Source organism: Microtus oregoni, unplaced genomic scaffold (genome assembly GCF_018167655.1).
Source record: "Microtus oregoni isolate MIOR12 unplaced genomic scaffold, Mior012 000007F_ref0000211, whole genome shotgun sequence".
NCBI classification, from domain to species: Eukaryota; Metazoa; Chordata; class Mammalia; order Rodentia; family Cricetidae; genus Microtus; species Microtus oregoni.
In genome coordinates this window covers 18,778,799-18,804,176 of record NW_024543066.1, presented here as the reverse complement: position 1 = coordinate 18,804,176, position 25,378 = coordinate 18,778,799, and the positions used below count along the sequence as shown (strand labels likewise).

At 44.3% G+C, this 25,378-nt stretch overlaps 1 protein-coding gene across 2 annotated transcripts in view; it reads left to right on the top strand.

The window, feature by feature from the left end:
* The window catches only part of Il1r1 (interleukin 1 receptor type 1), a 66,708-nt gene that overhangs the window by 5,618 nt on the left and 35,712 nt on the right, over positions 1 to 25,378 (top strand). The gene's annotated exons all lie outside the window — the stretch shown is intronic.

The following is a 25,378-nucleotide window of genomic DNA, read 5'->3' as shown; positions in this document are numbered from 1 at the left end:
AAAATTGCGAGCAGCTGTCAGTCTACCGTGAGCCTGAACTGGCTACTGACTACCAACATGAATGCAGAGAGGGGGTATTCGGGAGGGTCCTGCCACCTTGAGGGTACCAGATAAAACTTAGACCTAGTGATCATGGCTGCTGATCTCCCTGAGATTCTGCCTGGTGTTATAGTATCCTCAGCATCTCAAGACCTGGAGAAGCTGTGTGTGTCGTCCTTTAGATCCTTGTCTATAGCTGGGGGTGGGGTTATGGTCACCTCTTCCTCAGCACCACTGCCTGGACAAATGGGGAGGCCAAGACTTATCCACTTTGATGAACAATGAGCATGGACAATTATCCTTTAGAGCTGAACAAAGTTTCTAGGAAGTCCTGCCGACCACAGAGAGAGTGAGCTGGAATTCTCTTACAAGTCATCTCTCCCTCTGGACCATTACCGTGAGCTGATTTACTTATGAGTCAACAGTGGCGGTTGGGTGTGGGCTGGACCAGGGCTTACATTCCCAGTGATTCTAAGCCCATGTTATGAAAGAGACAACACGGTTTTGATCAGACACTCAGTCCCAGCTCTAGGGTGAAACTGTCCTAGGTGATCATTTGTGGCCAGGGCAGGGTAGAGTTAATGTGTCTGTGTGTGGGAGTGGGGATGTTTGGTATACGGCTTTCAGTCAATGTGACCCTGGGGAAGCAGTGATGGGGCAGGTTTCTGCGGACCCAGGTGTACCTGGGCAGCAAGTGGGTAGCTGTCAGGACAGCTAACATTGTAGCAGCTTTGTCTTCTGGTCCAGGGAGGAGGACAAGAGTTATTTCTGAGAAGTGACTCTGTAAGCTAATTCCAAACACATGACCCAGACAGAACTGCTCCAGGCAGACTCATCAGAAGCCTCAAGGTGTCATCGACAGCACTGAGTGAAGAGGTGTAGGGGCATTTCAGTGGTATTTTAATAAATAAAGACTGCCTGAAGATATGAGAGTAAAACAGCCTCACTGGTCAGCTTTATAGACCAGATTATGGTAACAATCACCTTTAATCCCCCCCAGTAGCCACAACGACACGCATCTTTAATCCCAGTGCTGCTTGCCTTTAATCCCAGCCCTAGAGAGGAATATAAGACAGGGGGTAGACAGCTCTCAGACAGTCTCATTCTGAGATTCCGGGAGGCAGGATCACCCTTTCAGACTAGGTCGAGGTAAGAGCCAGTGACTATTTTGCTTTTTCAGATCTTCAGACTGAACCCCAGTTTCTGACCCTGGGTTTTTATTAATCGTGCATCAGGGAGGTAAGGGGAGTGTAGTCGCCTCTGGTTGTCTGCAAGGGACTGGTTCCTGAGGCACCAAAGTTCAAGAATGATCAACCTATTACACAAAATATATCTCCAGATACAGTCTTCTGTACTCCTTACACTGTTTCTACATAGTCTAATATCTAGACAGTGTAAATGCTACGCACACGTTATCATGCTAGACTGTTTACAGAATAGGGACAAGATGAAACATCTGTGCATGGTCAGCACAGACATATTTGTTTCGGATATTTCCCACCCGTGGTTGTCTGAACACATGAAGGTAGAATGTATGGCTATGAAAAGCCAATTCTTTACAAAACAGGAGTCCAGGAAACAATAAAGCTTGACGTGTATCTGTAGAAATTCTAATCAAAACACATACTTTAGGATTTAGGGATTCTTGGTGTTTGGTTTTCCTCAACCCATGCATGATGCTTGTTTAGCCTTTGATCCCCGTGTGTTGATATTCGAAGGCAGGGTCTCCTGTAGATACTTAAATTCTGAGCTTAAGGCCCTCATACATGCGATTAGCACAGAGGCTAATTAGAAGCTGCCTAGCTTTTATTTGGCCATGTGCATACCCAACAAGAAGCCAGGCGGGCGCTGGCAAGCCTGGAGCCGAGCTGTCACTGGACAGGGGATCTGCAGGTACCCGGACCTTGTACTTCCAGCCTCCAGAACTGTGGGAAATATTCATTTGTTGTTTAAACCACTCTGTCCATGGTCACTTGTTACAGTAGTCGCAAAAAACTGAGACACCATGCCTCACGATGATGTGAACAGATTTTAATAATAATAATAATAATAACAATAAATCATCTTCCCAGGGATTTCTGCCAAGGTTTGTCTGAATACTACCAGAGCAGCCAAAGAGCAAGCGATGACATTGTTTTAATGCTATGGGACATTGTTCTGGTGCTATGGGACATTGTTCTAGTGCTATGGGACATTGTTCTAGTGCTATGGGACATTGGACATTGTTCTAGTGCTATGGGACATTGGACATTGTTCTAGTGCTATGGGACATTGTTCTAGTGCTATGGGACTTTGTTCTAGTGCTATGGGACATTGGACATTGTTCTAGTGCTATGGCAGCATGTTTACGTCTTTTGTGGGCACCTGGCTCGTTTGCCATTGGGGCAGAGGGTTGTTAGACTTGAACATGGCTTTTCTGTAGAGACACTGAACCTCTTGGCACTACATTGGTTACTCTTGTCTGAGGCTAGCAGTGGGGCTGCTCAGGCATTTGCTTCCCAGAGCATAGCCCAACGTAACCACAAAGCCAACACATTCCAGAGCCATAATTATGCCCCCAGAGGTTGATGTTGCCTCTATAATTGTAGAACTTGACTGGAAATCATGAGTCAACCACTCTTAAATGCTTTCTGGCCTATAGTTTTATTTGCTGGCCTGTTGACCTCGCTGGCTGCTCTGGAGATGGATGAGTGGCCATCTAGTCTTGGAAGCTGCACCTTCTGGCCTAGCCTCTTGGTCTAGGGACTGCTTCACCAGGAAACCCCAGAACAAAGGGTTAGCAGACATCCAGTTCCTCTGTGTGACATCCGAGAGCTCTTAAGGCATTGCTTACATTTCTCCCATGGGTTTTGTAATTTTCAGTTTCTTCCTAGGGAAACTGGGATTTGGGGATAGGAGTTATGTTTCTTGGGAAAATCAACAGAAGACTTTGGATTTGAAAGCTGGTATTCTGGACTCTCAAAGTTTGCGGAAATGACAAAGTGACCCAAGGAAAACAAACAGTAGTTTGTGAACGTATTTTCTAAATATTTTAATATGATTTTTTTTATATATTTTTGTTTTATGGGTCTGCATGTATGTCTGATGAATATATGTGCTCCTGGAAGTGACTAGAAGGTGTTGATTCCTTTCATAACTACAGATAGCTGTGAGTCACCACCACATGGGTGCTGGGAACTGAATCGGGACTTCTGCAAGAGTAGCAGGTACTCTTAACTGCCGAGTCCCTATAAAGTTTATTTTTAAAGAGAGGTATTGAAGCTTTTGACTTTGTGATGGGGTTACATCTTGAGAAACGGAACATAAATTGGAACTGTTACTGGACAGTGCGCACAATCCGCTGGCCTTGCCAAACACCGCTGCTTGGAGCACAGCAGACCCTCGAGTGACTGTTGATTGACAACCTGGCTGATTAGGAATCTTGCTGCAGCTGCCCAACATTGGTTAAGTATGACATTGCAAACTAGCAGCCCAGCAAGAGATCCAGATTCACAACACAAAGCACAATGTCTATTGAAAGAGCATCGGAAGGTGTAAATTGCGAGCTGAGACCCTGTGACTCCGAGTCAGTCTACAGGAGAACAGTGTCTGGGCCATAAGTTTTCCAGCTTGCTAACACCAAGCAGGTTCAGGCTTCCCTTTACCAACCCTGGTGGATATTACCCCCATTGGCACCTGTAAATAAACTATCTCTTTTAAAAGGTATCACGTAAAAGTCTTATTTTTCAGTCCCAGAAAGGATCAGCAGAAAGCCTCTGAAAAGTTTGACAATAATTTATGCCCAAACCAATGTGTACTTTATTTAATAATAAAGTATACATCCAGGCATCATGGGAAACCCACTAGCAATTTCTGTGGACTAGTTAAACAAATTTTACAAGAATTGGGGGGGGGGCAAAAATCTGGTCTCACCATTAGCATCGCCTTTGTCTTAGCTGGTCACTAAAGGACATTCATTTCTCAGGATTTCTTCCCCAGAGAGGAAAAAAAATTATAATTCTACCCTATGATTGCACTCAGCAGTGACAGGACATATATCGAAACTTCTTTGACTTCAAATCTCATGTGAACCTGCGGTAACTACCTGTTTGAATCAATTTCCCTCAAGGTTTAAGCACTTTTCTATATGAGTTCCTGGGCTGACTCATAGAGAAGAAGAAAGGCTACAGTTCTTGCTATTGTAGGCAATAGCTGAGGGGAATCACAGGCAGCGGGGACCATCAGCCTTACACTGAGACTTCCCCCAAGGTGATGCTTTTTAACAATTTGGCAGGGTTCTGTGCCCTAGATGCAGAAACTAGGTTGTGTGCCCTAGCATACAGAAACTAGGTTCACAGGACTGTGTAACACGGCAGGAAGTCGGACAGAGGAGGCAGGCGCTTCTTGTAGGGCAGGATTCACACCTAATTGTTCCAGCGAAACCTGAACTCTCTTCCTGGCGTGGCCTTGGTCTGCAGCAATGGATGGGAAATAGTTGGGATCATACCCAGGCAACATCACACACTCTCGCTTGGCCATGTGCAGCGTGGAAATCAGCTGAAGAGCCCTGAAAACACGAAGGCCTGGATCTCACCCCCACCAGGGGTTTGTGCACGATGGGCCGAGGGTGGCCAAGGCTTTCAGGACTCTGTGGTTATACTGTGGCCTTCACTGCACAATACGGCTTGGGAATCACTGACCCTGGAGTTGACATCTATTAAGCCCGTCAATTACCCAAGTAAACAAGGAGCAGGCTAAATCAAGCGTGTCTAGAGGGATTGCCAAATACTGCCTGCTGGGGGATACTTAAGTCCGTTTCTCAGAAGACCTTGGCCCTGGAAGTTCTGGAAAGCTTGGGCCTGCTGAGTGTGCTCCCCACTTCCTCAGGAACGGCGAGCAGTAGGCATGTAAACAGGGCAGCTTGTGTTCATTTGACAAACACTTAAACATCTGATTTCCTTAGCTGGATAGAAAATAGCTTTAAGTGTCTTTAGCAAGCAGCAGGGAAGAGAAGACAACACAGGCAGAGCAAAGTAGGGATGCAGAGGACCGCAGGCAGGGTGGGGATGGGGGTGGTGAGCCCTGCATTGTTCCAGGGACAGAGTTTGGGAGTGTCCTAAAATCTACTTTGGGAGTCTCGGGGGTGAGGAGATAGAGAATTGGGAGGAAAGAGGAGGATGGGGAGGAGGAAGAAGAGGGGGAAGGAGGAGGAGGGGAGGAGAAGGAAGAGGAGGAGGAAGGTATTCTAAGAGGAAATTGCAAGGGTAGGACAAAGGCTGGACACTTAATAACCATAGCCACCTCAAGGACAAACTAAGAGACTTGTTTGAAACAGAAGGCCCAGGGCTGAGAGAAGATTCAGTAGGTAACACGCTCGCCATACAAGGACATGAGTTTCCATCCTCAGAACTCACGTAAAGCCAGATGCAGTAGTGCAGTTCTGTAATTTCAGCACCCTACAGCAAGATGGGAGACAGATAGGAAACTCCGCCGAAGGCCTCTGGCCAGCTAGCGTGGACTGTGCAGCCAGGAGCAACAAGAGACCCTTTTCACAAGTAAGCTGAAGAAAAGACTGGAATTCGAGGTTATTGTGGAACCTCCATATGTGCGCACAGAGGTCGGAGAGAAGGAACTGAAGAGAGGGGAGCGGCCTCAGTGTGGCATTGACTAGGCAAGCCGGTGGTCTGGCTTTTCCTAGTACTAGGCAACCCCATTCATCGCTCCTCTCTCCTTCCCTCTAGCTTCTAACACTTCCTCTGTTCTTAACCCTGCTCCTAAGAAGCAGAGGGCCCTTCTTCTGCCCCTGCATCATCTTGGTGCTGCTAGCAGTGGCAGCAAAGACCTGAGGAGAGAAAGGAAAAGTGATATTGGAGGTTGGGTGGTGAATGCCACAAGGACTGTACAGTGCTGGGCTACATTGACTCCTCGGAAAATGTCAACGACTGTTTTATTTTCCAAATATAAGAAAAAAAGTGTGAGAATCATCCAGATTTGAGCATGATCAGAATTTTTTTTTTTGCTTTTGAATGTCTATAAATATATACTGTGAGAATTTTAATTATAAGAAAGTGCTTGAGAGGTAAAGGGGAATGGGGGAGGTAAGAAGGGGAGGGAGAGAGAGACTGATTTTCCTGTGGCTGAGATCTCTCTCTCTAGCTAAATCTAGTTATTCAGTGCCTGACATTGTGTTAGAAGTGTTGAAGGACACAAAGGAAGAAAAGGATGGTCTGGACTCCTCTCTCCCATCTGGGTTTTCTGTTTTTCACTGGTGAAAGGGGTGAAATCATGTTAGCCGGCCTGACTTGGCCCTCAGAAATATGACATTTTCCATGTCAGATTGGCATGCTTGTAGTTTCTTGATGCTGCTTCCTCGTGCTTTGTTGTCGATTCATAATCCTCCTTGTGACATGCATTTGGCTGGATTTGAAAGACTCTTACATAAATAAGGAATAAAAAGCAATCACACTCAGAAGGTGCTGTTTCACCACACAATGAAGGGTAGACACCCAATTGCGGAAGGGAGCAATGTAGTGAAAGGTCTTGGGTGTCTCTCTTCTCTTGGAAGGCTTGGAAGTTTTCATGAGTTGGTTTCAAATAATGGGTAATACTGTCCCGAAACTCCTTGAGGTAGGCTAGTGGGCCAGTGAGCTTCTGGTTGGCCAGTTTCCCCCAGGGCCGGGAATTCCCACCACTGTGCTCAGTTTTATTTGCATAGGTGCTAGGGTTGGAACTTAAGTGCTTGGGCTTATATGGCAAACACTTTACCCACTGAGCCACCCCAGTCCCCATTAGCTGCTTTTTTCCCCCTCAAGCTCCACGCCCAGTTTTAGATAAACAATCACTTCTGTCCTATTTAGAGCGCACCTAAAATAGTGACACCTTCCCTGCCAGCCTGTGGGGTAAGCAAAAGATAACCACAGCAAAGTGTTTGCTCTGTGACAGCTACCAGTCATCACAGGAAGCACACTGGGCAGTGCTGGCCACCCCCCTTAGGCTGCTCCAACCAAACTTCCAGGCAGCTGAAGGGATACTCCCTCAGAGGCATTTAGCACTTGGCTGCTTTGTAGACATCACAAAGTATAATGGATGCAAACATCACTGTTTAGTTTCTTTGGATTTCCTGGATCCAGAAACTGTTGCCAGCATGGGGCTTCAGTTACTTATAATTCAAAGAGGCGCTTTGGGACTGTCTTCATGGCCATTTTCCTGCGTGTTCCCCAATCTTTGGTTTATTTAGATGAATGTAGGCAGATGTATTTCAGGCCTGGGAAGTCTCCTTACAGAAAAGTTAAATGGATTTCTCCTAAAGGCTCTTTGAGTGTGGAAATTGCTGGGTAGAAAACATTTGCTCAGTCCCATGTTTCAAGCAAGCCCTTGTTTCAAGAGGCAATCTGTTTTATTAAGACCTTGGAAAAGTATCAGAGTGTTTACCTCCTGGAGTTTTCCATCAAAATCAGACCTCAGGTGAAACAGAATATGTGCGTGTCCTTTCCTGCAAAGAATCTCTTTATGTCTCTACATAGGCACGCATAGATACACAGTAACCCATTTTCTCCCTGTTCACAGAACCCAGTTGAAAGTCCAATGCCTTAAACTTTCCTGATTGGAAGAAGTATCTTTATGTTAGGAGAAACAAGCAGACATTCTCATTCTATTTAGGTGTGGTGGGCTGGGCACCAGGAAGATCAAACCAGGTTGAGAAGCTCAGAGCATTCTGCCTGCTCCCTAGCTTTAGCGAGGGGAGACTGATTGCTTGATCAGCCCCAAGTGGTGAAGATTCTGTGTGAACAGGGAGTTGGGAGAGTTTCTGGGTGTTGAACACATCATGAGAAGCCTACCTGGCATGGCCTCTTGAGCCCCTTCCCACATACCTTGCCTTCTGTTTCTCATCATCTGGCTGCACATCTGTGTTCTTTGTCATAGTCATAATTGTATGAGAAATATCTGAACTGGTTTCCTATGTTCTGAAGCTATCCCAGACTGTGAGAAGGTGTAGGGACCTTGACTTGGGGCAGCGGAGGGTGACAACCTAGCCCGGGCAATCAGTATTTGCAGCATCAGAGGCTGACTTTTGTGACCAAGCTCTCTGCTTCTGGAGTCTTCATGAACAATTGTCAGTATCAGAATTGAACTGAATTGCGGAACACCCAGCTGGTGTCAGAGAATTCCTTGCAGGGTGATGGACATCTCCATGCATCTGGTCACAGACCTATGCTGACTATGGAGTCCACGTAAGCACAGTGTTTCAAAAGACAAGAAGAAGACTTTATTTTACATATGCATTTAGCTTTATCAAAATAACACAGAGCCAGTTCTGCAAGTAGCAATTTAGGTATTTAAGGCATGGCCAGGATAAAATCTTCGTGCTAGCATTATTATAGATGATACCTTTCTTTGGCGAATTTAAACACAGTTTAAATGTAAGCTCCTACCACACTTTCCAAACACTCCCTTGTCTGTGGAGGGTTTTACTTTTAAAACATTCTGTGCTGCCTGGGGAAGCCTGGCTATTCACTATGGGAACCAAATCACACTGCCCTTGGCCCACCAAAAGTCAGAGAAGATGTGTAGTCTGTAGCCCATTGTTTTGAACTTAAGTACACGAGATTAATTTCTGGATGGAGACTCAGAGACAGTCTCAGAGAGATTTCACACTCATCTGTTATATTGGGAAATATGTGCTGAGCCTGGTGCCAGGTGGCTTTCTCTGCCCAACAGGGATTTCATTTGAAGGGACTTCACGGAAATTACATGATGAGCACAGGCTGTTAGCAGTTGGTTGAGTAGATAGATTTTACTTCTTTTAATTTCCTAGCTACATTGAGTTTGATTGGCAAACAAAAGCTGCAGCTTTTTAAGGTGCGTATTATGGTGGTACAATGAATTTATTTATTGTAAAATGAGCCCAGAAAATCAAGCCACTTGGCATATCATCTTATATGAGCAATCATTTTTTTTTCCTGTGTGCAGAACATTTATGACCAATAAATGCACAAGACAACGTCACTTATGACTTAAATCTCCACTGTCACCCACAGCTCAAGTTTTAAGACTTCACTTTGTGGGACTATTTTTCTAATTATCATTTATTTATTTTATTTTTATTTATTTTTTTGAGAAAGATCTTCTCTTTGTAACAGTCTGAGCTGTCCTAGAACTCTTGTAGACTATGCTGGCCTCGAACTCACAGAGATTTGCCTGCCTCAGCCTCCCAAGTGCTGGAATTGAAGGTATGTGCCACCATACCTGGCTCTAATTATCATTTTTTTAATATTTAGTGTGTGTATGCATGTGTGTGGTGAATATGTATGGTGCATATGTGTGCACGTGGATGTGGGGGCGAATGTACTCACCCATGGTGCACGGTTAGAAGCCAGAGGTGGAAGCTGGGTATCAGCGCCTACCACTCTATGCTTTAGTCTCTGAGACATAGTTTTTCACTGAACCTAGAACTTCCCATTTGGGGTAGACCAGTTGGCTAACACTTTGTTTTAGACCCATCTTCACCCTCCTGCCTCCAAACACTGCAGTTACAGACGTATGACTCCATACCTGGATTTCACTTGTGTGCTGGGGATTTAAACCCAGCTACTTGCTCATACATGTCCAGCAAGTACCTTACCCACTGAGCCATCCCCTTGGCACTGGCAGTGCTAATCTGAAGGTAGAGAAGCCTTTGCAGGGCCTGGCTAACCAAAGTAGGTCATTAAAAGCTTGCCTTTGAAGTTCATGACTGCACAGACTGTATTCTCTCAGTTTGGGCAGTTCAAAGAAACAGCAGTTTGGTTTCCATAGCAAACAGCTCAACTGAACAAGGCAATGGACAGACAGGTGTCACCCTTGCTTCTGGGCCTGTTCTCTCTCCTCGTCCACATGGCTCTGCATTTCCCATCATAATGAGCTGAACTCTCTCCGGAACCATCACCCACACACAGTTCCTTAATTGGTTGCTATTGGGTATTTTGTCATAGCTGTGAGAAAAGTATTTCATCCAGTTGCCAAGTTCGTGTATCAGATCATTATCAGTGCGAGTTTGTACCCTTTGACCCACATCTCCCATTGTCTCCCCTTGCCCAGCCCTAATCTCCATTCTCCGTTCTACAAATCATCCCTGTGCTCACTACTCTGCGTGGGAGTTCTGTGGCAGCCCGTGTGAACAGCTCAACCCCAAAGCCTCCCCCCGACTATCAGGTCTTTCATTTACTGCCCTGTGCATTTGACCAAAGAATTTCAGCGCTCATCTGGCTTCAGCAGCCCACACTCCTCCGTGGTGTTTAAAGTGAAAGTATTTTCATATCCAGACTTTGAGGGATGTGTTGTGTGAATATGTGTGAGTATGTGGGTGTTACGGTGATGGTGTGTGCTTCTTATGCATTGTGTTAACGTATAGGTGGTGTGCATATTTATTGTGTGTGTGTTGCGGAAGTGTCTATTGTATGCTGTTTTCAAAGCATGTGTTCTGTGTATATTGCTTGTACTCTAATGAAAATATTGTGTATTCTGTATGTATGTCTGCTGTATGTCTTTTGAGTGTATAATATAACATAAGTGTTCTATGTGTTTTGTATATGTAATATGAGTCTGTTGTGTAAATGAGTATGTTGTGTACATTGGTACGGTGTGTGCAGTAGATATTCTATATCTGATGAGTGTATGCAATCTAAAGGATGGATTCTGTGTAGTCCATCTGTTGCCAGTATAGTATATGGTTAGTGAGTGTATATAGTTTATGTTTCATGTATAGTGTGTTTTGTATGTTGTGTGTGGTATGGGTTTTGTGAGTGTGTATAGTGTGTGATGCATGTGTTATGTATATAGTGCCTAGTAATGGACTTGTTTGACTAGATGTTTGAGAAATACTTGGTGGATGGGAGAGAGGATGTCATCCTGCCCGTGGGAGGCCCATAGTGTACATTCCCAGTGAACTGTCAGTTTCTTGAAGACCTGCTTAGTGTTTATTTGTCCAGCCTTCAGCATCTTACAGAGGGAGGCTGCAGTGGTGGGGAAGAGAGGTGGGATTAGATTGGTAAGACTAGATACCTGCCCTCAAGGCTGGAGCTCCCCAGGCACGCTCTCTGGCTCACTGTGTAACTTCCCCTCCATCCTGGTGACTGTGTGTTGTTTGTCCGCACCTTGCACAAAGTGGGGATTTTGTCTGATTTGTTTCCAAATACAGTTCAAAGACAAGCACACTGCTTCATACGAACCATGGCCACAAGGAAAATGTTTAATGGCTAATATATCTTGTTTAAGGATAAGAATAAATGAGTTCCGGAGTGTCTAGCTCAAGCCAAGGGGTTTCGCCAAATGCAGGGGTTCTCAAATCTTGGTATATCTTGCTCAACAGCCTCCCAGGGTTACCCCTCTTGGGGCTCTCTTGCTAAGTATCCGTCTAGTCTTACGGGGATTGTGGAGTTGGCTTTAGTGAAATATTGCCTACATCTTACTTGGTCCATGGTGATTCAAAAGCCACAGTTTTCTTCCATTAGGCATATGACCTGACACATCTGGTGTCGCTAGGAGTTTTGGTCTCCAGCTAACCATGGGCCTTCCTAAGCCCTGGCCTCAAGTCTCCTGACCTCTCTCCAGGCCTCTTGGGGTTCTCTTGGCAGCTTTAGGCCCTGTCGGTGGTCCAGAAGCTTTGGCAGCATCTCTTCTTGCTGATGGCAGCTCTCACAGTTGTGTGGCTGCTGTTGTAAGCCAGCTGTAGCAGGTCTCAGTGAGTCTGTCTTCTCTGAGGGGTGGATTCTCTCAGGCTCCTTTGGGAGAGGTGGAATCATCACTGGAGGTGGGGATCTACTTTGAGATCTGAGCTCTTGCCTTCCTTTTCTATCTCTCCATCTGTGAGTCTTTCCTGCCAGACTTGGGAGGGACCTTCCTGGATAGCTCTGTGGGAGGCAGACCTCCTGGTCCACTTTGTGCTCTGTTAACCTAACCTTTTTCCATAGCTGTTGAGGTGTAAAGTTCAATTTGGGATGCTTAACAGCATACTTGGGGAAGGGAGTTAGAGGCATTGGTTAGTCAATAAAGTGCCCGACTTGCAGGCACGAGGACCTGAGTTCAGATCTCCAGAATCCACTTTAAAACTTTGGGCATGGCAGTCCACGACTGTAAGCCTAGCCCTGGTTGGGGGAGGGAGGTGTAAACAGAAGGATCCCTGAATCTGATTGATCAGTCAGTCTAGTTGAATTGATGAGCTTCAGGTTCGGTGAGAGACCCTGTCTCAACAGGTAAAGATGGAGAGTGATCAAGGAAAGACCCAATATCAATCCCAGACTCTGCACTCTCATGGAACAAGGATGCCGGCCCGAATGCAACATTTATCTTTTAGCAAAGACCCACCTATTTTAGTGCCTCCTATCAACCCATTTAGGACTTCCTTTTAATTGATACAGTTTTAAAGTTAGGCTTCTTCTTGAAATAGATATGTTCTAGGTTCACAAGGGTGGTCCTGGTCCTTTTTTCCAACTGTATGTGCTAAAACCGTTGAGCAATTGTGGACTTAAACTCTGTGCTGGGCTTCAGAACATCATCTTCTGCTCTATTCAGTTTCAAGTGCACGTGAAGCTGTGTTTTTGTTTGCTGTAAAAGTAGTATGACACATGAGTTATCTTATAAATGCTTAGCTTCTCAAAATAAATATTCCTGGGGTCCCATGCTTAAGACATTTGGGTAAATCAAAATTTTAATAAGATATTAACATTAAGAACAGGCTTTATTACTAGATCTGTAGATGAAAGGGCTAAGGGAAATAATTCTGAATGAGGTTAATATAATACTTTACAAACGAAAATATTACATGGCCATTTAAAAGGCTGCCTGTGAATGAAGTCTTGAGAACATATGGGAATCTGTGCCATGGAGGTCTTTCTCCATTGACAGAAAGCAAAGACTGAGTCTTGGAGGGCTTTGTAGTAGTTGATGGAGCTATGAGAGAAAGAGGAAAGAAAGAGGAAGGAGTTGGAAGGGTAAGAGGGAAATAAGAAGGGCTCCACTGGGTGAGGTCATTCAAATAAATGTCACGTGCCACTACACTGTTCCCCAAGCTGGGGAAAGTCTCCTTCGCGTCTCTCAATAGTGGCAACTGGGTGACACTCCTGGAGGCTCTTCTTAGCTACCACACATCCATCTGGAACTCCCAGATTGTTTGCCATAGTGTTTCTTCTCCCTGGAACAGTGTGTTAGTGGGAAAAGCACATCTTCCTTCATAATTTCTACACCGGCAGGTACTCTTAGCTAGGATTTGTTTTGGCGCGCACACAAAATAATGTCTCCTTTCTTTTTGGATACAGCCCACGGTAACCTTGGTAGTTCTGTGATTGTTTCTTGAGTGTCCAAGGGAGTAAAGAGAAAATTTTCTAGCATGGGTCATGGGTAGTATTGAAGATTTGTTCAGAGTGATGTCACACTCGTCAGTGGGACTATCCATTGTGGCATGAACAGGGAAAGATAAGAGGGGAATAGAGACAGAAGCACAAAATACCAGGTCTTCCCTGACCCACTGTGGTCTTGTTGTTGAGATGTCAGGCGATGTGGTTGGGTTAATTCCTCCTATGGTTTGGGAAGTAGGGCTCACAGTAATGAACAACAGCAACACGAAAATAAGACCTCATGGGGGAAGTGCTACTGATCTGTTCTTCAAAAGAAAGATGATCAAAACTTAAGAGGATCTGTGGTATGCCATCTCCCAGGGCCCCCACCTATGCTAAATCACCCTTTCTAGAGTCTGAAGAAGCCATTCTCAGTGGACAGTAACCAGTGTCCTCTTCCCAGGCCCCGGCAATACAGTGGCTCTCTTGCTAGGCTGCATGCAGCCACACATTGCTGTGATTATTCCTAAGAGTTTTAGAAGCTGTATTTGCATTCATGTAATTGTTCTTAGGAGCTGTGCACCCCTCAGGAGGTCTATTCTAGTATCGGTCTTAGATTTTGATTGACAACCTAGACTTCAGGATATTTCTTTCTCGCCTGCACTCTGTCATGCCCAGGGGCTCTCTTAGTCAGGCCTGAGAAGCACCTTGTTCCATTTTTCAAAACTCTGAAGAGCTCTTGACTAAGTTTGCTCCCACCCACTTCAAAGGCATCCAGGTCAGGTGAGAAGCCTAACATTAATCCTTAAGTATTCGTGAACACACAGAGCGAGAGGAAAAGATGGAGGAAGAACCGTAAGTGGTCAGAGGAAAGAACTGAGATGGAGAAAAAGAAAATATTAAAAAGAAAACACTGGGATTGAGAAACACTGAAACCAGGCACAGGGCCTTTAAATGGACAGAATTAAGCAGTCCAACCATCCAGTCAACCAGTGTGGAATATGCTTCCAGGTTTTATTTAATATAATACTAATACAATGGATGAAAAGACCCAAACTCTACCCTCATGGGACTTATGGTCTAGCAGGGAAAGGAATCAGGTAGCTAGGTCACGTGAAGTAGTAATATGTGCTGGTAAGCATTCATAAGGACTTCGGTAATACAGTCTGTGTCTGTACGCAAGCACATTCATGCTCATACATATGTGTAACTTTTAACAACAGCAGACATCTAATATTTTGGGATATGTGTTTGGCAACAAGCAAGGGGGATTTCTTCAGCAGTAGTGATTTGGACATTAACAATGTAGGAGGAACAAGAAAGACATATTGCTCTTGTTAAGACAGGAAGTGATTCAAGTTTGGCTAAAACTTTTTAACAATGAAAAACCAGGGAATAAGAGAACCACTTTGGCCCAGCCATAACTAAATGTCTAAGTTTGCATAAAGAATGTTGTGAAATGTCTTGTTACAGGCTGACCTTTGCTTCTTAATCTTGTATTAATCTTGAAGAGAATTCAGGTTTCAGTTCCTATTGGCTTTCGTCTTTATATTATGGCCCAAGCTCATGGCCCTTATCTCACAGAGGTGGAGTTATTCTCACCTATCAGATATGATTAGTTCAGATGTGAGTGTTTATGGACAAAGGCCCTGCTTTTGAAATGTGGTTTGGGTTGATGTCTGGCAAATGAGGAATTTATTGGTTGTGGTGACTGGCTTCTAGCCTTCCAGCTAGCAACAACACTGGCCACTTCTTTCCCCCACCAGAAAACTCCCTGTTCCAAAAAGACATCACACTCTGAGTTCATACCCAAGAAAGTCCCAGCAATAGTGACTTATTTGCATAGAAATTATTCAGGAAAACTCTTTCAGGGACACTAAGACCCTGCAGTCTTCTCAGTAAGTCTCTAGCATAAGTGGGCAGATAAGATTGGTTCTATTTTCTAAAGTCAAAAAGCCTGAGCCAGTACAACTTCTGTAAGGCCTATAAAAACACTGTAAGGATGATCAAGAGCATCTCTGCTACCTGGTGTACACCTGACAATGTCAACTCTTTCACGGGTTAACTTTCTTAGTCCTTACAGCAATCCAGGAAGGCTGCGAATCTTGCCACCATGCTTGCCATCATTTCTTAGTGATGGAGATGCGTTCTGAGAAGTATGTCCTTAGAAAGTTTTTGTCATTGGTGAACAACATAGGCTTAAGCAACTGAGATAGCTATCATGCTGCTAGGTCCTATGATTTATGGAACTATCTTTGTATGCATGGTCTGCCAGGAACTGAAATGCCATTAAGTACCACACGATTGCTACATGACTTCATCACCTATCTCTGAGATACAAGAGACATTAAGTGACTTGATTCCTGCCCACAGCTAGTCCTAGTAGAACTGGGATGTGAGTGGGGTACCATCTGAGGCTGTTGGGCTCCGTTGTCTATGCCAGTAACCGCCATGCTATGCTTCCTCTGGATCTAGAAAGCAATCCCCCAGCCCCCTCAAATCTTAACGCATTTCTCCTGTGCAGTGATCAACAGTGGGCCAGTAAAATGCAGCAGTGTGGATGGGAGGCATCAGCTTCAGACAGTGAGTTGAAACCTCATTCCCCGAGTCTATCCACTGTGTAATCCTTGGACAAGTTCCTGCTCCCATTTGGGACATTGGCTGCTGTTGTTAAAGTCTTGGTCGTAGTGCTGCTGTCTTATGACAGTGCCTCCCTTGTGGTTAGACACACGTGCTTGGTTCTTATACATCCTCTTCCTACATATGCAATTGATTACTGGGCATGGACCAGATGGATGCGTAAGAAAGCTGTTCCGGTTTGGACATGAACATTTCCCCATAGGCACGTGAGTCCGGAGATCAGCTGATGGTGATACTGTATTAGAAGGTTGGGGGAACCTTTGAGACTGAAGCCTATCTTCCAAGAGAGAGAGAGTCACCTATCCTCAGGGTAGGCCTTGAGGATGGCATCGGCTTCTGGTTGAGTCATGAGTGTTCTGCCTCCTACTTAGCACCATATTAGAAGTCCCCTTCTGCCACCATAAATCAAGTCACATCAGCCACCTTGCCTTCCCCACCATGGTGGACTATTTCCTCTGAAACTGTGATCCCAAATAAATCTGCGTCCCCTCCACGCACACAAGTGCTTCTGTGAGGTGTTTGGTCCCAGCAGTGAGGAAAGTAACTCGCACAAAAGGCGTGTCAAGTAAAGTGCAGATGACGGAGTGACTCCGTGTACCTTTTAGGAGGGAATTGAGCAGGGGACTTTTTCTACCCAATGATAGAAAAACCTCAGTGAAATGGTGACACCACGTCCCTATGGGAGAGGCTTGTTAAGGATGGTGTTCTTCAAGATATTATTCCAAAGCCACAGGGACAAGTGGGGCAGTTGGTTCCCCGGGAGATTCCCTCCGCATTTCTTTGTCCTTTGTCCTTTTCCTCAGAAATTCCTTCGAGATCTCCCCAGTGACCAAATTTTTGTCTGAGGCACTTTACACTCTTAAAATTATTGGCAATGCTAAAAGCCTTCTGTCTGCATGATTAATTCTACTTATGTTAACTGTATCAAACACTAAAACTATGCAATTTTAAAAGTAAATTTTGTGGACTATTAAAAACATCAATAAACCAACTGCCCATTAATGTAAGTAACGTGGTATCTCCTACAAAATAATTGTGAATTTAAAACAAATTGAAAATAAGAATAGTAGCATTGCTTTACAATATATACCTTGTTCTGGAAAATTCTTGCATGTTTAGCTTAACACAAGAGAGCAAAAAATTTAAAAATATGCACCTGTATTTTATCTTTATATGCCATATAGCTTGTGGGAAATTCTGCTGAATGCCATGAAAGCGTGTGTATGTAAAAAGTCTTCTTTGAACTGCTAAGAAAGTACTTGTGATCTTCAGGACCCTCTGAGTGGCTCTTGGGACCTTGTGAGAATCACTAAAATATATAATTTTCTCTTTGCTAATGTAAAATTGATTTTTAGTCAATATCTGATAATTGTAAATACTAAAGGGTAAGAATGCAAAGTGTCTCTCACCTCAGGCCTTCATCATTTCTTCTGGAAATGTTCACAGTTCTCTCGGCTAGCTCTTTTGGATTGTACAATTAGTTATCATCGACCATAGTTACTTCCACATGCTAGAGATTATTAGAACCCATTCTTCTTACCTGTTTTCTTATACTCATTAAACAACATTTCTGCACCGCTCTCCTCCCGACCCTTCCCTACACATTCTGCTCTCTACTAATAGGAAATCAAGTATTCCTATCTAAACAAGATCCTACGGTGTTTGTCTTTCTGTTCTTGCTGTTTTCACTTTACAGTGCCCTCTAGTTCCACGCAAGATGCGGTAACGGCAGGACTTCCTTCTTTCTAGGGCTGAATAGGATCTCATTGCTTATAAAATTTTCTTTATCTGTTCATCTGTCGCAGGACACATGGACTGATTTCCTATCATGTTCTGACATTTGGTGATTTAGCCATTATCTCAGAATCCCCTCTCAGTTTCTTCCTTTGTCATCTGCTTCCAAATGGCAAATGTTAATAACTCGTCTTTCAAAATTCTTGGATTTGTCAGATCAAAAGAGTAGATTAGTTCCCGTCTTTTCTCTCCTTCTTCTTCTGACTGTTTCCTTACAGTCTTTCTTTCTTTTCGATCTCAGCTGGCAATCTCGGGAGACTTTCCTCCCTGGCCTGGGCCTCGCAACTTGTCTCTCTGCCTCTTGGATTCAAAAGTAGCCAGGATGTTTGTTTGTCTGTGGCATGCACAGTTAACTTCTTTCCTCAAAAATCTTGGTCTTGGCCAGAATCAATCAATTCTGCATTATGATTTATGTTTTATGAAGAGTTCAAGTTCCCTTTTCAAATATTTTGCCAGGGGTGAAGAATCCAGTCAGTTTCACTGATGAACTTAGAAGTTGTTGGCATGTCTCTACTTCCAGTCAGGATTGAGTAAGAGCGCCTGGAGCAACTTTCTTACGAGAAACAACCAAGTAACAAGAGAGAGCACGTGAAGCCAGGGTTCTAAGATACTAGATGTCAGTGGTGAAGGTCCATCATCCTAGGAGTCAAGAAACAACTGAGTGAGCCCTTGACTGTTTCTGTTTACCAACATGAGTCATAGTACAGGGAAAGAAACTTAGTCAGAGCTCAGCAAACTTCTGAATTGATGAGAGGGACCTTAGGAGGCTGTGGTGGAACAGATGCAGAGAATAGGCATCTTAGAGACCATCAGAGTCCTGTGTAGGGACTCAGCAGAGCACTGACCCATACCCACATGAGAAAGTTATCCCATCCAGGAAAAGAACATTTGATAAAACAATACATAAGTCCAGGAACAACCATCATTGCCGCAAGATGACAATAAAATGTCTGGATTCAAAGGCATTTTATAGAGGACTCAGAAGCAGCAAGTAATGGGGAAGCTGTCTTAGACCGAATGTTGCTTGCTATGTTCCCACCTAATTTCTGAAAAGCAAGGCCCCAAAGAAACAATATTCAAGAAATCAACTGTATCCTGAAGACAAAAGAATTCCAAGTCCAGAACATTCACGATGTTGGGCATCCACCTAAAAATGTCCAGATATGCAAACCAGAGAGAAAAATCAATAAGAGACAGTCAAAGATCAATACAAATGTTATAAGTAGAGTGCATGAGCATTAAAGTTAACTATAACTGTATTACATGTTCTCTAAGAGATAAGCAGAGTAATCCAAGGTATGAAATGTATTTATTCTGACCCATCCCACACAGAAAACTACAGTCCCAAACAGTTCTACCAGGCCCTTAAAGAAGACAGAACATCAGTTCTATTTGAACTCTTATAGAAAACTGAAGAGGAGTCAATAATTTTCAGTTTGTAAAGTCTTCCCAACTCTCCAAGGCTATTTCCTGTACATCAAAACTAGAGAATATGATACAGAAATGCTTATGGAATATGATATAGAAACACTATTGGTCAGTATTTCTCATGAATGAAGACATATAATTTTTAAGACATACAAATTCTAAACAGAATACTAGTAAACAAAATCCAGCACTCTTTAAAAAGATAAATACATAATTATTAATTATCTTCAAAAACAAGACTGGCTCAGTCCTGGAAAAATGATGTATGTAATCCACCACAGAAACAAAACTGAAAAATGGATGCCATAGAACAGGTTAACAAAATACAACTTGTATTTCTGATGTGGAAAGTCCTTCTGTATATGTGTTGCTTTTATTGGATAATGAATAAAGCTGTCTCGGCCAAAGGCTTACCAGAGTACAACCAGGAGGGAAATACAAACAGAGATATACAGAAAGAGTAGGTGGAGTCAAAGAGAGACACCATGTAGCTGCTGAAAGAGACAGATGCCACAGCCTTGCGGTGATATACAGATTAATAGAAATTGGTTAGTTTAAGATATATGTGCTAGCTAGGAATATGCCTAAGCTATTGGCCAAACAGTGTTATAATTAATATAGTTTCTGTGTGATTATTTGGTCTGAGCAGTTGGGAAACGAAAGAGCAGTCCCTGTCTGCATATCCCTGATAAAAAATGCCATGCAAATTAGAAGAGAGGCTCCCTCAGCCTAATAAAAATGTATGTAGTGAAGACCTACCACTAGCATCAGACCCAATGGGAACTTTCTCCTAAGACCAGTGAGACAAGAATGCTTGCTTCCTTACTTCTGCCCAGTATTATATTTAGGGATTAGCTGGGGCATAATGAAAAATTAAAGGAAGTGAAATATAGAGATGTCTTGGAAAGAAAACTATCTACAGACAACAGAGGTCTCTAGCTAGGCATCCACACACACAAAAATTAATGTAACTAATCCAGTTAGTTTTGAGGGTTACAATGTACAAAAATCACCATGCATCAGCAGTGGAACATGCAGGAAGTAATATGTAAAATAATATCTTCCACAAGAATGTCAGCAATATGAAAAGTTAAATATAAATCTGACAAAATGTGTAAGTTCTATATGTAAGGTGGTAGCAATGGCAGACAGGCCTGTGCCCCTAAGCAAAAAGGGTACCTGACAGTGTCCTTGTTGGCATCGTCTGCCCCATCACACCTGGTTTAGATCCTCTCTAGGAGTCTGTTTCAAATCACTGTCTTTTGTTGGGTCTTTCAGGTACCAGTCTTACAACTTCCATAGACAGGGAAGAAAGAAAAACATGATATACTCCTTTTGCCTCTTTTCTTTCTTTTCCTTTTTCCTTCCCTATCCTTCCTCTTCATTCCCTCTTCTCCTTTCCCCTCCTTTCTCCTTCCTTTCCCTTCTCTCTTTTTTCCTTCCCCTTCCCTTCCTGTTCTCCCTCTCCTCTTCTTCCTCTTCTTTCCCTCTGACACCCTTTCCTTCCGTCCTTCCCTTCCTTCCATTTGGCTTTGCTGTGCAGTTCAAGAAGGCTGATGTGCAGCTTACTATGGAGCCTCAGACTCCCGATCTTCCTGCCTCTGACTGCACAGGGGTACAGAGGGTACCCTGTGGTACAGAGAGATTCACCACCACTCCACGCCACCTTCTCGAACACTAGTTAAACAACTTTATTCCCAGATTCAAGGGAAGGTAAGTAAATATCACATTTACATATTCAGTGGGGGAGCAATTCAATATGGCTGCTCAAGGCTAAAGAGTTGCCTTTAACTGACTGCAATGATCAAAATAAAGAAAGACCACCTAGAGAAATTACATTTTAGTTGTGTTTAGACAATATCAGCAAATTGAAAGACCCCAACGTGGAAGTGTAGGCTTGACAGATGCCTACAGAGAAAAGGAACATAGACATAACTTAAAGACTGTTATAGGAACAAAGATGGGCCATTTAGGATCTCACTTTCACAGGAAGTCTGGAGTCCAAGGAGAGAGTCAGTTAAGGTGGTGCTGTGTCTATCTGGCAAATGCAAGGGCTAAGTTCAACCCTCAGAACCCAAGTGAGAAATGCCATGCGTGGGGTACTGGCACACTTGTAATATCCACGCTGGGGAGGCAGAGACAGAAAAGCAGAGCTTGAGAAATGACACTCGAGGTTGCCCTCTGACCCTAACATGCATGACACACATGTACAGAAGCCATCTCTCCCCATATTTGCACATATGGACATATACACCTGCATTCAGTATAAACACAGAAAAGTAAATTAAATGGGACTTAAGGGTGTGGGGGGGAGCACGCTCTTATTGTCTGGCATGTGACTGAGTCCAACGGCTTCAATAGGTGTTTTCTAGGCAACAGGGAGAATCATGGGAAACAGCCTACTGGGCCACGAAATTTTGGTTATTGGTGCTGTGAGTTTCTCAGGTTTGAGCAATCATGGAACAGAAACATGTTGAGAGAAGCGGGGGTGGGGGAGGAGAGGGTAAAGAAGAAAAGGGCAGGGAGAGGAAGGTGACAGGAAGCTGGGAGGAGAGCGCCCTCCGCCTATCAGGTTCTGTTAGGGGCATCAGTATGTGGACGTGAGTCTCTGTTGATATATGACACCCGCCAGGCCCCAAAGCTCTTTCAGTTTTTTTGCCTTCATTGAGCAACTGCAACGAAGCTTTCCTCTACTTGTGAAGGAAGTTAAAAAGAAATGGCTCATTGTCCCCATGTCTGCTACGCAGTCACATCGGCTTTCATCCAGTTTGCCTGCAGCTTTCTGCTTGGTAAAGGGCTGAAAGAAAAAAAATCACAGTGTGTTGACTAGAAAGACAATCTCAGGAGTCCGTGAAAAATGCTTAAGAGAAGCGGGGGTGGGGAGCATTGAACTGCTTCAGACTGAGATGTTTCAGGGCTGAGGCATGGGTTCAGAAGTGCCTGTTTGGATGTTGGTAGATGGAAAATGTGTGACAGGAGCAGGAAGACTGGGCTGTTCAAGGACATCTGGGACAGCGGTTTCGGGTCTGTGTTGTGGTTCTGTGAGAGGTTCCTGGAAGTTCCACAAGCAGCAAAACTAGGTGTAGCGAGTTAAGCTCCACAGAGGCCCTGCCTGTCAAAACACCATGGTCTATAAGTGCATTACCCTATATGTTTCTTACGGATTCTCATTCTTTATGGTGATTGAAAAAAATTACTGCTTCAGAGCTGTTTCGCGTTTACTGATTCAAGACCCAGAGTCCTTGCCAGTAACACACTCTTCGTAATTTTTCCCCTCATGGTGTTCTAACTGGAAGTCTTTGGGGGTAGTGAGGGAGATTAAGGGTTGCTTGATCTCCAGGGAGGGTTTCTGACCCACAAGTCAGCCTGTGTTTTCTACAAACTGTAGCCGAGCCCATGATTATCCTTCCAGCCTCATTTTCTGTTTTGGCTCTTCAGGCCTGGCCCCTTAGGAAGGTCTGGAGACCCGCGGATGCTTTACTGAACACCGGGGTATAATAGAATGCACTCTTTGACTCATGCCATGTTGGACGCCACACTTTGTTATGACACTTGATGAACCCTAGGGCTGTCAACAGTGTGTGGAAGCAGAGCTAGTGGTGTGTCTCATGCTGACACACGTGAGCACGCTCAAGGACTGAGAGGGGTGACGTGAAAGCGGCTGTCGGTGTTTACACAGATCTCAGCCGAAGGGTTGAGTAAAGTGGCCACACTCGAACTGTCTGGAGAAAGGGAGTCAAGGAGGTCAAAGGTCCGAGGGAGAGTATCCAACACGTCTGAGGGAGGAGGTGACACCAAGGTCTTGGGTAAAACCTTTGAGACCATAAAGTGGAGGGTGGAGCTGTGTAAACCCGTCACTTGGAGTGTGCATTTGAGAGCTGTGCCTTCATGGAGAGGCCTGTGTGTCTCCAGGACATGTAGGGCACAGGTAGGGCGAATGGGTCGCTACACAAAAAGGAGAAATTTCTGTGGTACACACCCTGCTACTCGGGAGGTTGAAGAGGATGGCTCTCGAGTCCACTCAGGATTTCAAGGTCACCCTAGATAACACAGTGAGAGCATCCCAAGTGCGAATGAAGTTTGAATTTCATCTCTACATTAGCACACAAATCAATTTTACTACTTATAAATTGCTTTAAGATCTTTCAGTATATTAACGCATAAACATTAAGGCAAGTTTATGCTTACCAACATAAAACTTTTATATTGCTGGCTTATATATTTGTTTTGTGTGTGATAGTCAGGATAAAACCCAGGGCCTGTCACATTCTAGGCCAGTGCTACACCACCAAGTGACATCCCCAGTCTACCGTTTCGAGTTAGACACACCTATTTTTAGCATCCATTAAACTACCACTTATGATAGGACTATCACGTGACCCTCCTGAACTGTTCCTGGATTCGGCCCTTGAAGAGTCTAAGTCAGCATGCAGATACTGACATGAATGCCTATCTTTGATGCTGTGCTATTCACCACAATCAAATCATGATTCGGCCTGGGACCTTTTTAATAGATAAATGGATAAAGAAAGTGCATATACAGAAAATTAAGTATTATTCAGATATAAAGAATTAAATGCAGTCAGGATGAAATCAGACATTTTTTAGGGAAAATGCATGGAATTGCTGATAATCGTGTTAAGCAATCTAAACCAGACTAAACAAGATAAACATCATGTTTCCTTTCATAAATGAGATATGAAAAAGAAATAAAGGACATGCCCATAGAAGGGAGACTATAAGATACTGGGGGTAGACATGATCAAACCGTTATGTATGTGTGAATTGTCACGTTTAACCTATAATTACTGTGCGTTGTTAAAATGTAGTTAAAAAAAAAGAAATGGGGGTGGAGAATACCACGGGACACGTCTGTTGAAACAGCCTTGAGGTGGAAAACTCGGTTTGCATGCGTCACGATGGGGGCTGCGCAATGGAGTCAGTCACCTGGAAGTTGTAAAAATTACTGACACCGGTAGCCTTCAGTAATTGCGCCATGCCATTTCTGACCACGGGAGGGGCCAAATCTGGTTACAGTTGTGAATGTGACCAAGGCTGTCAGAACCACCTCTGTGGAATACTGACCCAAGGGACAGTCACTGACTTTCCACAGTATCATGACCGGAGCCTGCTTCTCTCAGAAAAGGGAACAGGTCAAACCTCCGGAAACAGATAAATGAGAAACTCTGAGGCCACAGGGAGCGTCTATGATAAACTGTTGCTGCTTTGTTCCTTTATGGTGTCTCCCGTTTCAGAATTGCCCCCAGGTGACTTCAACCTAGAGTTTCAAAAGCTGCTTAAGGGAGTACGGCAGGGAATCCAGGGCCTGTCCAGCCTGGAAGACTGGCAGGAAATGGCCCTGTGTTCTAGAAGGAGAAATCAACCAATCATTGTTTATTTGCTGTTGCATTGCAGGGTGGCCCATTATGACCAGGAAAGAAGCAATCAGTCGTACGACCTTGGCTATTTTTGATGTTTTTTTCTTCTGGGCGTGAATTTTCCTTTGCCTAATTTAGTACTAGAATTAACAGGGTTAAGGTAAGACAAGTCAAAGTGCTGTTCAGTTTGGTGTATAGCGATAATGCAGCAAAGTATAAAGTCTTTGCAGAACCACGGCTATGCCGACGCTCACTCAAGCTCTACCCCTCCACAAAATCCCACTGCACGCCTCTATAACCAAAGAGGAAATCGAGGTATCACAAACTTAGTGACTTGGCCAAATTCTCAAAGCCAGATGGAGGCACCCAGCGCCAGGCTCCAGAATTTGTGCTGGGCACAGAACTGTTTGTCTCGGGATCTCCCGCTCAGATCCTATTTAGGTGGTCCAAGCTGGTTGCTACATAGAGGTCAGTTCCAGCTAATTTTGTTAAGAACACCGAGGCTGCTCAGAGGAGCCAAGTGGTTTGGGACCGGAGTCATTCTTCCCCGGACTCGGGGCAGGGACGCAAGGGCTCTAGGAAGCCTGGCAGGGATACAAAGACCCTTGATCGCTCGGCAGGGACGCGGAGAACCTGGGGTGGAATGCCCCGGAGTGGAAGTAGGGGAGATGTAGGAGACTCTGGGATGCTTGGCTAGGGTGTTGAGACTTGGTGATGCCTGTCAGGGATATGAACGCCCAACCTCTCCGGCTCCCAGGGCGAGGCATGGGCACCAGGCCAGCTCGTTTGCGCCTGCGGGTTAACAGGGCC